This window comes from Peromyscus maniculatus, chromosome 4 (genome assembly GCF_049852395.1).
Source record: "Peromyscus maniculatus bairdii isolate BWxNUB_F1_BW_parent chromosome 4, HU_Pman_BW_mat_3.1, whole genome shotgun sequence".
NCBI lineage: Eukaryota > Metazoa > Chordata > Mammalia > Rodentia > Cricetidae > Peromyscus > Peromyscus maniculatus.
Genome location: NC_134855.1, coordinates 84567406 through 84581047, shown reverse-complemented (window position 1 = coordinate 84581047; position 13642 = coordinate 84567406). Strand labels below are relative to the sequence as shown.

General features: G+C 38.2%; 1 long non-coding RNA gene across 2 annotated transcripts in view; it reads left to right on the top strand.

Annotated features, from left to right (window-relative positions):
• Nucleotides 1-4037: 4037 nt before the first annotated feature.
• The window catches only part of LOC121828769 (uncharacterized), a 99733-nt gene continuing 90128 nt past the window's right edge, over nt 4038-13642 (top strand). The window contains exons 1-2 of one of the 2 annotated variants that reach the window (XR_006071324.2): nt 4038-4112; nt 5868-5977. This is a non-coding gene — a long non-coding RNA (uncharacterized LOC121828769). Of the gene's footprint in view, nt 4113-4304; nt 4401-5867; nt 5978-13642 lie in introns of those variants that run through there. The other variant, XR_006071323.2, reaches the window with a different exon arrangement.

The following is a 13642-nucleotide window of genomic DNA, read 5'->3' as shown; positions in this document are numbered from 1 at the left end:
TTTTCCAGTTTTTGTGTCCTCTTTTTGATTTTTTTCTCTGACCAATTCCTCTGATTAATATTTGTGGTATTATGTTGAATCGGAAAGGTAAAAATCTCATTTTGTTTCTCATATTAGAGGAAATTATTTTTGCACTAGGAGAATAGCTCAGCTGGTAAAGCATTTGCTATGACTGGAGGGAGATCTCCAGCATCAATATAATACCAAAAAAAAAAAAAAAAAAAAAAAAAAACCAGGCCTAGTGGCCCATGCTTGGAATTCCAGCCTAGAAGAGGTAGAAACAGACATAATCCAGGCTTGTTGGTGGGCTGTGGGTCATCCAGAGATTGACACCTGAGTTTAACTTCCAGCTACTGCAGGGATCTGAGCAAGCATTTGTATGCATATAAATACACACACACACACACACACACACACACACACACACACACACACACACACACCACCCAAAAAGTAAGAAACTTAATTTTTTTCCTCTTTAACAAGATGTGAAATGTCAATTTTTTTCCCATGTAGCTTTTATTATGTGGCGTTTTACTCCTTATGATTACAATCTGTTGTGACTTTATCATGAAAGAATGTTGAACTATTTTAAATTATTTCTGTATCTACTGTGATGGTTATATAGTTTTTGCTTTCAATTTGATGATGTGCTGTAGAATATGTATATTGTTTTGGGAATTCTGTACCTTGAAACAGTTTTGCATCCCTGGGGTTAGTCTCACATGAATGTGTGTGTGTGTGTGTGTGTGTGTGTGTGTGTGTGTGTGTGTGTGTGTGTGTGTGTATGTGTGTGTGTGTATAATTTATCAATGAATCCCCAACACTTTAAACATTTCTTTGTTGGGAGACTTTTTACTATGGATTAAATCTCATTATTTCTTATTACTGTCAAAGTATTCTATAAAAATGTACAAGTATAGATATTAACATTTTTATGTCATTTAATTTTCAAATATATGGATATATACTTGTATAGTAAGGCATTTAGTGTCAATGCTAATTTCTACTTATTTATTGATTGATATTAAAAGCGGGGTATCATTAATCTAGGCTTTTCTGAAACTCAATTCAATACGTAGCTAGAGAAACTGTGAACTAATTCTACTGCCTCCACTTTCTAAGTGCTGGGGTTATAGAAAGGTGTCACTGCATCAGATTATGAGGTTTTTTTTCTTCTCTTCCTTTTTTTCTTGATTAACCAAGCTAATGGTTTGTTAAATCTTCATTTTCTGAAAATATTAACTCTATTTCATTAGTTTTCTAATTAATGAAATTAAATTAATTTTCTTAATTTGTTTTATATTTTTCTAATTTTTAAGATTAATTCATGTTAGCATGAAAAGATTCTCTCTTGATCTTCTCCCTCTTCCCCGACTTGTGTCTTCTTCCACTTCAGTGTTTTATACAGTCAGTTACACTCTCACTGACCACCAGTCACATGCTACATTAGGATCTCATCTTCTCTCCCCATGGGACTTTCCTACCTTCATATCCAACACACATCAGATTATTGGTCTTATCATTGAAAGAACGATTAATTGTTTTCTGATACTCATTTTTTGCGATCCTTTAGGATCACAGATAAGTGATTATAGGTTGTTTTCATGTGCTTGTTCTTGTAGTTGATTTGATGTTTTGCCTTTTGGGCTTTAAATATTGTATCTTTGATTTGTATTTGTGACATTTTGACTAGGACATATCTTGGAGAGTTTCTTCTTTGGTGATCCATCTTTAAGGATCTTTAAGGAAAAGCTTCTTGGTTTTGATTGTTAATTTCTTTTTCTTGAGTTGAGACTTTTCTGTTGCAGTTTCACTGAATTAATAGTCTAATTTTGAGATTTTTCCCTTCACTCCCCTATTATCCTATGAATTCTTAGGTTTGGTTATTTAAACACATCCCAGAGTTCCTGAGAGGTTTGGTCAGACTCATTTATTGTGTTTTTTTTTTCTTTTTACATGTCTTAATTGCCTCAATGTTTTCCTCTATCTTGATACTTTCTTCCATTGATCTTCCCTGACAGTTTCCACAGTACTTCTCACTGGATTGTTTGATTCATTACCCTAACTTCTTGTTCTTATCATAAATTCATTGCATTGCTGAATTTTGATCCATGTTCTTGTTTTAAATGTCTGTAAATGTTTTCCCTTTGTGCATGTCTGTCGTTCAGGAGTGTGCCTTGCACCTATGAAGGAAGACATCAGATCCTCAGGAACTAGAATTACAGATGATTGTGAGACATCCTGTGGGTGATAGGAATTGAATCCAGTTCCTCTTGAAGAACAGCCTGTGCTTTAGGCCCTTAGGCCCTGAGCCACCTGACCTGCCCAGCTCCATTTTGTAAAATTTCCCTCTACATTGTTCTTTCCATCCACTTTGCTGACTTTGTTGCCTAGGTTCTGGCTTTAGTTTACCACTTTGTCAGTGATCCTTTTAAAAGTGACTTCATGGTGGCCAATGAGGTGACTCAGTGGCTCAAAGCACATTTAAGAATCATGATTTGTGTTTTATCCCAGATATCCACCTAGAAAGAGAGAATGACGACTCCCACAAGTGTCTATATAGACCTCCAGACCTATATGGTTGGTGCTGGGATTAAAGGCATGTGTTACCACACTTAACTATGTTCCCCAGTGTGGCCTTGAATTTACATAGATCCAGACAGATCCATGCCTCCGAAGTGATAGGATTAAAGGTTTGTGCTACCATTGCCTGACTTCTATGTTAATATAGTGGCTGGATTTTTCCTCTAATCCTCAGGTAAATTTTATTGGGAGACACAGTATATTGGGGACAGAATACATCAACACACACACACACACACACACACACACACACACACACACACACACACACACACACACTGGACCCTGTGTTGAATAGAGGAGCAATAAAGAATGGAATAGCAGGGTAAAAGTAATTTCATCAGGAGCACAGGAAAAATGTGGGGTTTCTAATTAGGGAGGAAGAGGGCAGATAAGTACAGAAGAAGAGGGGAGGTAATAACGAATCGTGTTATTAGCTAGCTGCATGAAATAAAACCCATAATATATGTAAGTCTGTATATAAATGTACAAATACAGCTTAAGTGAAATTTTCTCATCTGAGCTGACAATGCTCCCTGCGAGAGTCAAAGGCCATCCAACAAATCCCTCAAATCAGGTACAGGGAGCCCTCTTTGGGGTTGTTGGCCAGCGTTGTCCAAGAGACCCTCAAAGCATTATGAATTATGTGCCACTGACTTTGGTGGCCCTCCAGAGGTGGACAGTAAGTCCCATTGCTGAAAACACTATGCACTTCAGACTCTGAGGTTTTTTTCTTCATGTGTTTTTGTCAGAGTAGTTATTGTTCTTTCTAACTCACATGTAGAATCCTTTTAGTAATTCTAGTATGCTTGGTCTGCTGCTGATGTATTCACTCATTTTTTGCCTTCCTTAAGGATTCTGTTTCTACAGCATTCTTGAGGGATCATTTTTATGAATACAGTATCCTCATTAGACAGATTTTTCCCTTCTACATTTTAAAAACATCATTTTATTCCCTCTTTGACTGTAAGTTTTCTGATAAGAAATCTGCCATTATTCTAGAGAGGTATCAGTTTGATAAGCTATGTTAGCTTTGATGCCACTAACTGCCATAGTGCTTTCCCTCTATAGGTCCTTCAAGCTCTAGTTGATGACAGCAGCAGGCAAAGTTTCGGCATAAGAATGCACCTCAGTGTTTGTGGTGTCTTGTGAGTAGTGTGGCCATGTACGTTGTACTAAGCATCCAGTCTTGCTATGGCTTGCAGGCTGGCGCAAAACCGATAGTACCAGGGACATGGAGTAAATCACCTTATTTTCAGCCATTTAACCGGGAAGAGGAAGATATGGGTCTTCAATCCCCAACTGAAACTACCCCAGCATCTTAGTTCTTAGGGAGAGCACACTACCCTGTTGCCCTTAGCCACCTTCTTTTAGTGTAGAGTGGTGCATAGACTTGGTTTGTGAAGTCATAGGTACATTTCTAGGTAATTTGGTAACTAAGGCTACACACATTTCTACTGTGTAATGGGATTCCAGTATGTCACAGCTTTACTAGGATTGCTTGTGCCTGACATACACAGTAAAGGGTGAGTTCTTCTCCATCCCGACTCTAACACTTTTCCACACTGTGGTTCTCCACCTTACCCTCCAAATGCTATGACCCTTAAATACAATTCCTCGTGTTGTGGTGTCTCCCAATCATAAAATTCTGTTATTGCTACTTCATAACTGTAATTTTGCTCTTGTTATGAATCACAAATGTAAATATCTGCTATACAGGATATCTGATATGCAACACCTGTGAAAGGGTCATTTGACTCCCAAAGAGGTCACGACCCACAGATTGATAATCACTGCCTAACCTGGTGGCTGGTGTAAGTACTCTACTCTCTTTCTGATGACAATCATAGGTCTCTGTGTTTTTCAGTATTCTTATACTAAGTTCCAGGGTTTTCTTTCAGCCTCTTACCTCAACTATAGCTTTTTAGTTGTTTTGGCTTTTGTTTGTGGAGGATAAGGTAGAAACCACCTGTTCAGCAATGTTAGCATCAGATTCATCTTTCTTAAACTCATCTGAGCCCTGGCTGATTTCTACAGGCACTTTTAAATATTCTTGATTTCTTATATAATATATTATTGAATTATGTTTATGATTTAACTCAGAAGTCTTAACTTGTATGCTAGTTGTCTTTAGTCCCTTCTGATTTGACTCAATAAGTCATGCTGTTATAATTCAGTTGAGTATTTACAAAAGGAAGTCTATTTCCCTGATGATATACATTTTTAGTGAACTACCATTCTTTTTAAGGCATAGACAAACATACACATGTACAAAAGGTAAATATAATTATAAATATGATTTTATAAGTTATAAAAAAATTGTTGGTATTTGAGAGATGGCTCAATGGTTAAGAGCACCGGCTGCTCTTCTAGAGGACCCAGGTTTGATTCCCAGCACTCACATAGTGTTTCACAATCATCTGTAACTCCAATTGCAGGAGTTCTAATGTCCTCTTCTATCCTCTAAGTGCAACAAACACACACATTGTGCATAGGCATACATGTATCCAAAACATTCATACCCCTAAAAAATAAGAATTATCACAAAAAGGTTAAAGGTATTTATTATGTCAAAAGCTCAAGTTTACTTCATTGTCCCTGTTCTGCCCATTGGTACCTGCACACCAGAAGTTTTGTGTTTGCTTCCAGTTCCCAAGCGACTCTCTGAGCTCTACCCATATTTCCTTCCCACACCAGGTCTTTGGCCTTTTATAGAGGAACCAGTTTTGTATATTTATCTGTACTTTCTTTTTCACATCTTCACCCAGTTTAATAACTGGTTGTGTCAAGTAGACCGTAGACAAGAATATTCTCTCCTACTTTTATGAAAGTCAATTTCCCTTCCCTTTTTAACCAAATGAACCAAGATATAGTCATTTATTATGATATTAGTCATTTACTAATTACTAGAACATAATAATGATTTGTACTTCTTAAAAATAATCTTTGTGCTTCCTACAAACAACTCAAACTTCTTTGAGCTTTTCTTTACTGAATCATAAATTTCTGCCATATGTACCTGGAACACAATAAGCCTGGATTCAAATTAGTAGGGGAAAGTGATGTCAGATTCTCTCTATGGCTGTGTGCCTTAGACATCTGTAACAACAATGTTTAATCATAAATGCAACAATTATCATGGAGGGAAACACATATCTGAGAGCTAAGTGAAAGAAAAACAAAACGATAGACCAAATTCTTTTATTAAAGACTTAAGGAAGCATTACAGTGACATTCTAGTGCATTTTACACTGTGAAGGTTTTTTCTCTTTCCCTTTCAGATTACCTGCAGTTCAGGATAATTGGAACAGCCTTTTATCAACTTCTTTGGCTTTTAAACCTTAACCACTCTACACTTTGTCCACTTGCTCCAATGTATAGATGGGATCAGGTAAAATAGCAAGTATTGATATCACTTGGAGGGCTAGAAAATGGCTCTCTCCTTCAGTTTTGATACAGTTGAACAAAGTAAAAATTCAAACCTCAAAATCTAGGAGGTAGGACTTCTACAGGAGCTGGCTTGAAAGGAATGAAGAGAGTAATAGGAACTATTATCTAGTTGTATTTTTCTCTGATGAAGGGGAGTCTCTATCTTTTAAAGTAAAAGTAAATTTGAGCCTATCTTAAGGAAGAATGCATGACTTTGGCAAGGGAAGAAGGAAGGCTTCCTGTGGATCTCCACCTCCTCCTCAGCTTCTCCACATCTAATCACCCAGTTTTGTGCTCTGCTGTGTAACAGACCACATGCTGTGACCTCTCCTAGATCTCTGCCCACACTCCCAGGGGATGAAGCAGATCTCAGTAGAGCAGCTTGTTTCCTCTCTCTATGATGCTCCTCAGTCCCCTCTTCCTAGTGAATCCCCATCCCTAATATAAGCTCTCAATTACCTAGAAATTCATTTTACCCACAATGCCCAGTGATCACACCAATAAGAATCCCATAAAAAACAATGCTGATATGAACATAGCTGAGCAAGTGCTGTAGCAGGAATCTTAAAAGTTCTTATTAATAAAATCAAACCCGAGGCCAGTTATTGGGGTCAATGCTGGTAGATCAGAGAGACAGAACAAGCCACAGCTATCTCACCTCGCCGGATCCTCAGCTGGTCTTGTCTCCTCAGACTGGAGGCCTCTGAGTCCTCATCCGGAATGGGTCTCAGCTGAATTACTGCTCAAAAGCCTGAAGCTTAACCAGGCCAAATGCTTAACCAGCCAAATGCTTAACCAGCCAAAATCTTAACTAGCCAAATGCTTCTGGTTTCTGGTCCTCATGCCTTATATATCTTTCTGCTTTCTACCACCACTCCCTGGTATTAAAGGCTGGCTTTCTGGGATTAAAGGTGTGTGTCACCCTGCTTGGCTATTTCCAATGTGGCCTTGAACTCACAGAGATCCAGAGGGATTTCTATCTCTGGAATGCTAGGATTAAAGGTGTGAGTGCCACCATTTTCTAGCCTTTGTATCTAGTGGCTGTCTGTTCTCTAACCCCAGATAAATTTATTAGAGTACACAATATTTTGGGGAACACAATACCACTACAAAGTGCTCTTGTGGTATGATTGAGCATTTCTTGGGTATATGCCCAGGAGTGGTATACCTGGATCTTGGGGGAGATTGATTACCAATTTTCTAAGAAAGCGCCATATTGTTTTCCAAAGTGGTTGTACAAGCTTGCATTCCCACCAGCAGTGGAGGGGAGTTCCCCTAGTTCCACATCCTCTCCAGCATAAAGTGTCTTCAGTGTCTGTTTGGGAGGCATCTAGGCAGTGGTACCAGGTCCTGGGCTCGTTGCATGAGTTAGCTGTTTGAAACCTGGGATTTATGCAGGGACGCTTGGCTCAATCTGGGAGGAGGGGACTGGACCTGCCTGGACTGAGTCTATCAGGTCGATCCCAGTCCTTGGGGGCGACCTTGATCTGGAGGAGGTGGGAATGGGGAATGTGCTGGGGGGAAGGGGAGGGGGGCAGGAAGGGAGAGAACAAGGCAATCTGTAGCTATTATGTAGAACTGAATAGTATTGTAAAATAAATAAAAAAAAAATATGAAAAAAAAAGAATCCCATAAAAATTTCCTACCAGGGAACACATAGCCACCACACTCTCTTAAGAACCAAGGAAGGCAACAGAAACCAAGGAATAAAACACTCATTCAATGAAGACAAGACCAGATATTACCATCCAGAATTAAAATTCTCTAAAACTCAGATGCCTATACAGCAGTGTAGAAGCACAATCATTAACTGCTAGGATGATGTCTCCATTAGATCCCAGCAATCCTTATTGCAAAAGGCCATGAGTATTGCAACATAGGCAAAGCACAAAGAAAAATCTTTAAAATAGCCTTTATAAATATGTTAGAGGTCCTTAAAGAGGGAATAAACAACTTCTCTTAAAGAAATCTATGAAAACACAAACAATGGAAGGGAATGAATAAAACAATTCAAGACCTGACAGTGGAAATAAAATCAGTAAATAAAATCAAACTGAGAAAAAAATCTGGAAATGAAAATTTTAGGAACTCAAAAGGAAACCTAAGAGGCAAGCCTCACCAATAGAATAAAAGAGATGGAAGAGAGTCTCAGGCATTGAAGACCAGATAAAATAAATGGATACCTCCATCAAAGAAAATGTTCAATCTAAAAAAAATCTTGGCACAAAACATTCAGAAAATCTGGGACACTATGAAAAGGCCAAATATAAGAATTATAGGAATAGAAGACGGAAAAAAATCCAGGTCAAAGGCACAGTGATTTTCAACAAAATCACAGAAGAAAATTTCCCTAACCTAAAGAAGGAGATGCCTACTAAGGTAGAAGAACCATACAGATCATCAAATAGATTGGAACAGGAAAGAAAGCTCCCCCACCCCTGGCATCTAATGATCAAAATATTAAACATACAACACAGAATATTAAAAGATGGAAGGGAAAAAGACCTTGTCACATACAAAAGCAAAGATACTTGAATAACACATAATATCTCAATGAAGAAAAAAAATCTAGAAGTGTCGTATTAGATTTTCTACAGAATGTAAGATACCACAAATACCAGCCTAAACTACTATACCCAGCAAAACTTTCAATCATATAGATAGAGAAAATAAGACTTTCTATGATTAAACCAAATTTAAAAAAAAAATCTATAAATCCAGCACTAGAGAAGGTAGGTACTAGAATGAAAATTCTAACATAAGGAGCTTAACCATGCTCAAGCAAGCACAGGGTATGTACAATTCTGTATCAGCAAATGAAAAGCGGGGAAACACATAGACATACATACAGATGAATACACACATATACATACAAACAAACAAACACCACAACAGCAAAATAGCAGTAATCAACAAATACTGCTCATTGATCAGTGGTCTCAACCCCCTAATGAAAAGACACAGACTAACTGAAAGGGTGTGAGAATAGGATCCATCCTTGTGGCATCCAAGAAATACACCTTAACATGCAAGATAGTCATCACCTCAGGGTAAAAGGATGAAAAAAAATTATATTCCAAGTAAATGGGCATAAGAAGTAAGCTGGTATAGCCATTTTAATATATCACAAAATAGACTTCAAATCAAAACTGATTAGAAGAAGTAGGGAAAGACACTGTGTACTTATTAATGGAAAAAATAAATGGATGCCCATCATCTTCTCTGAAGTATATTTGTACTATCTTCCTCAATGTCTATACTAACAGCCCCACTATTAGCGTAAAAGGTGGTTAGCTCTCTGTTTCTGGGCCAGCATTGTCATCTTTCATCTTTTTTATAATAGCCATTCTAAGAAGAGTGGGATGTTGTCTAATTTTGGCTTAAATGTCATTTCTCTGCCCAGCCATATTTCTTCCTGGGATTAAAGGCATGTGTCCTTCCCAAGCAAAGTCATGAGACTGCAAGTGCTGGGATCAAAGGTGTGTGCCACTACTTCCTGGCTCTGTGTCTAATCTAGTGGCTGCTGCCTCTGTCCTCTGATCCTCATGCAAGTTTATTAGGATACACAATATATCACCACATTTCCACCTTTTTGTCTAAAATAATAAAAGAAGGTTATAACTAATATAAGAAAAACTACATTTAGTAAATACAATAAGTATATATAATATATACAGTCAAGAATTGCATTAACAATATTCAGTCCATTAACATTTGACAGATTCAGAGAACATATTCCATTATTTATCCTATTTTGGTGAGTCAAATTTTGTACCTAATTCACTTTCTATCCTAAGTTGTATTACCAACTGAAAATTATCTTTTGATGACTTTCAAACTTATACATTTGTGTATCTTTAGTGATAAGATACCTTTTCTTTTCTGAATTTGTTAACCAGAAAAACTATAACTATGATTATAACTATCTAATCTTCAACTCCTTCAGAGACCAGAGGAGGAAATAATATTACCTAAGTATGTAGGTATTGCAAACAACCGACTTCCGTCTATGTTACCCCCTCTGCTCAAGACTCATGGAAAGGTGAGAGAAAGATTTGAAGAGACAGAGGTATTGAATATTTGCTTATACTTAATGCCCATATGTGTCACCATGCTAAAAGCCACTATAGATTTCATATATTAATGGTGCAAATATGCCTCACATATACTAAACTCAACACTAAAGCAGTGTCAACAATTTACGAAAGAATGATATTCTCAAAATTGAGGAAAAAATGTGTATGAAAAAAGATTGTTTATGAAGAAGAGTGATTCAGGGGCACAACTGCAGCACTGTGCTAGTGCCCAGAAATCCTAGCACACCCAATCAGAAACCATAACAAGAAGAACAAACTCTTTTAAGTAGATATTAGCTGTTAGGGAATGATGAGAATACAATCCACAGACACAGGAAAGTTAGATAAAGAGGAGAGGTCTAGAGGGGGGAATGCATGGATCCCCCTGGGAAGAAGAAATAGAATTGATTTCATGGATAGACTAGGAGTGTATGTGGGGGTGGGTGGGGTGGGAATAGAAGAGATCACTAGAACCTACAACCTGCCCTGCCTGCAAGATGTTCTGGGTAATGGTGGCTCAGAGTTGTGGGAGCTGCCAACCAATGCCTGATCTAACCTGAGGCCCACACCATGAGAGGAATCCTATGCCCTGATACTACCTAGATGCCCAGGATCTGGAAGCTGAATGACTGAAAGACCTAGACTAGAACCAATGAAGATTGATTGAAATAAAAAAGTCAAAGCAACAGTTCTTAACGATATTCTGCTATACTCATAGGATCACATAGGATCAGTGCCTAGCCCAATTGTCATCAGAGAGACTTCATCCAGCAACTGATGGGAGCTACAGGGACCACAGCCAAATACTAAATAGAGCTCGGGGAAACTCTGCAAAGGAAGCAGAGGATGTGGAAGGATTGTAGAAGCCAGAAGGGATGGAGGACACCAGGAGAATACAGTCCATAGAATTAACTAAGCCAGGCTCATGGGGACTCATAGATATTGAAATTAAAGCAGCAACCACTGAGCCTGCATGGGTCTGCCCCAATCTCTCTACATACATGCTGTGACTCTTTAACTTTGGATTTTTTTTTTTGGGGGGGGGGTTTCTCCTAACAATGGGAGTGGGGTGTTTCTGACCCATTTTTTCTGCTTATGGGACACCTCCTACTGTAGTGGGTAGCCATTCCAGCTTGGATCTGGAAGTTCCAACCCCCATCCAGATCTGGGGTCTCCAGGCGCCTCCCCAGGCCCCGCCTTGTAAGGTGTGACAGTTGCCAGTCTCAATGGTGGTTGGAACTTCCAGATCCAAGCTGGAATGGCTACCTACTACATCATAATGGCTATGAGGTGGGGCCAGGGGAGTGCCTCTTTCGCTGGTCTTGGGGCTAAACTGGGGAACTGAGACCGGACTAGCTGCTCCATTTTTTGGGAATAGAACCATGTAGGCGTTCCCTGGTTATATGGAACTTTGCAGGCAGGTTTAGGTACCTGCCAGGCAGGGAGGAGAGGGTGGGAGCCACCCAGGCCTTTGGAATTTGCCCCACATTGGGTGCCAGATATTGGTGAAATTATTAAGGCCACTCCACTTAGTTAAAAGGAAGATTTATTTAGTGGGTAACTTACAAAAAGGGAAAGGTAGGTCGCAGGGTCTGGGGAAGGTGTATCGCAGTCCAATGGTGTTCTCTGGAGCTCTGCTCAGTCCACCTCCACTGTTCAGGGTTCTGGAACAGAGAGAGCACTTGCCCATCCAGATCTCGGGTCTCCAGGTGCCTCCTCCAGGCCCTCCTCATAGGTGTGACAGTTGCCAGAGTCTCATTGGGGGTTGGAACTTCCAGATCCAAGCTGGAATGGGTACCCACTACATCCTACTACTGGGTAGGCTCTTTCCCGTGAAGGTTTGTGCCTAGTGTCATTTCATCATATTATACAGAGTTAGGTTGATATCACCGGGAGGCCTGCTGATTTCTGAAGAAAAACAAAGGAGCAGAGGATCTGGGGGAGAGGAAAAGTGGGGATGACTGGCAAGAGGGAAGGGGTAGGAGGATATAGATGCTTAAATACATAAGTGACTTATTTAACATACCACAGAGGTATATTGGCATCCATGTGTACAGCTTCACTCTTCACAACAGCTAAAAATGGAACAATTGATCTTAATCAGCTGATGAGTGGTTAAAGAGAATAAGGTACATTTACACAGCAAAATATTTTAGCCATACAAAATCATGATGTTTCCAGAAAAATGGCTCAAACTGGAGATTACTATGTTAAACAAAGTAAGCTAGACTAAGAAAAGCAAATGTCACATGCTTTCTCTTATGTATAGAATTTAGAATTTTGTGTCTGTGTATAACAGAAGTTAGAAGGAGATTATAAGAGGAGTGTTATAATTCTGAAGAGAAGGAAAACAGGATAATGGAATACTTGTAGCACAGTAGAGGGGAGTCGTATTTGGTTGAAGGAAGTTGGACCAACCAGCAAGAGCGAAACAGATGTGGATAAGGAGGGCATGGAATGGATGTGACAAAGGAGAAGAAATCCCATATGAACATGGTATCATGAAATCCACATGTTTGTTATCTTAATGTTAGAAAAAAAAAACTAACAGGAGTGAGCTACACAATAAGCAAGGGTAAATAGTAAAATATGTGTAAAATGATTACAAACATGCTTTGTAAATGTTAAACAGGAGAGTGAAATTTGAAAATAAAATACAAAGAAGTAACACAATAAATTTAATCAATAGGAATACCAATTTTCTTACACTGACTAATTAAATAAAACATTCCCAAGAAATCAGAAAAATTATTGATTGAAAACAATAAGAAAAAAGTGCTTACAGTTTAACACAGTGTACAAATTTAAATCAATACACTTAATAATCAAAATGAAATGAGCAATTTTCTGGGAATTATTAATTCATGAATACATAGAATCAAGTTTCATTTTATCCAATGGATATTGATTTCATTTGCTTCTTAAAACTGATTCAAGTAAAAAAATCAAATTCTATCAATAAGCTGAGAATCTCTTTTCAAAGTAGAAAAATGAGCTATAAAAATGCAAACTCATTCCTAAACATATTCAAAGTTATTTCAAACGTAAGAAGAACTATATATGGTATAAAGAGGAAATTCTGAAGATATGCATATTTTATGAGGGGAAATTGTGATGCTTGTGTTAAAAAAATAAAGGACTAATAGTTTGCCATGTTCAATTCAATTCTACTTACTTGATCTGAAGAAATATTTTATGAAGTTATCAGGAAGATTTGAACAGAAATTTATAAGACCTATTATTTCTGATAGATGAACATAAAAAAGAGGAGAGATCTCATTTTCACAAACAGATGGAAATGAGAATGGCGTCAGAGTACAACAGCCTTGTAATCTGAGAAAACCCAAAGTTTATAACTTACCTGCAAATGAGTATCTACGGCAGTAGGTGAACAAATGAAGAAGCAGCCCATGAAACCCAGGAGCAGAGTCTCTAACCATGGGGTACTAACAAAAATGACGTTGAAGTAAAAAAAAGAAACACACCAAAAGCATTGCAGCATTATTGGACATCAGCTGTGCAAAGGCATAACAAAGTCAGCATAAGCAAGA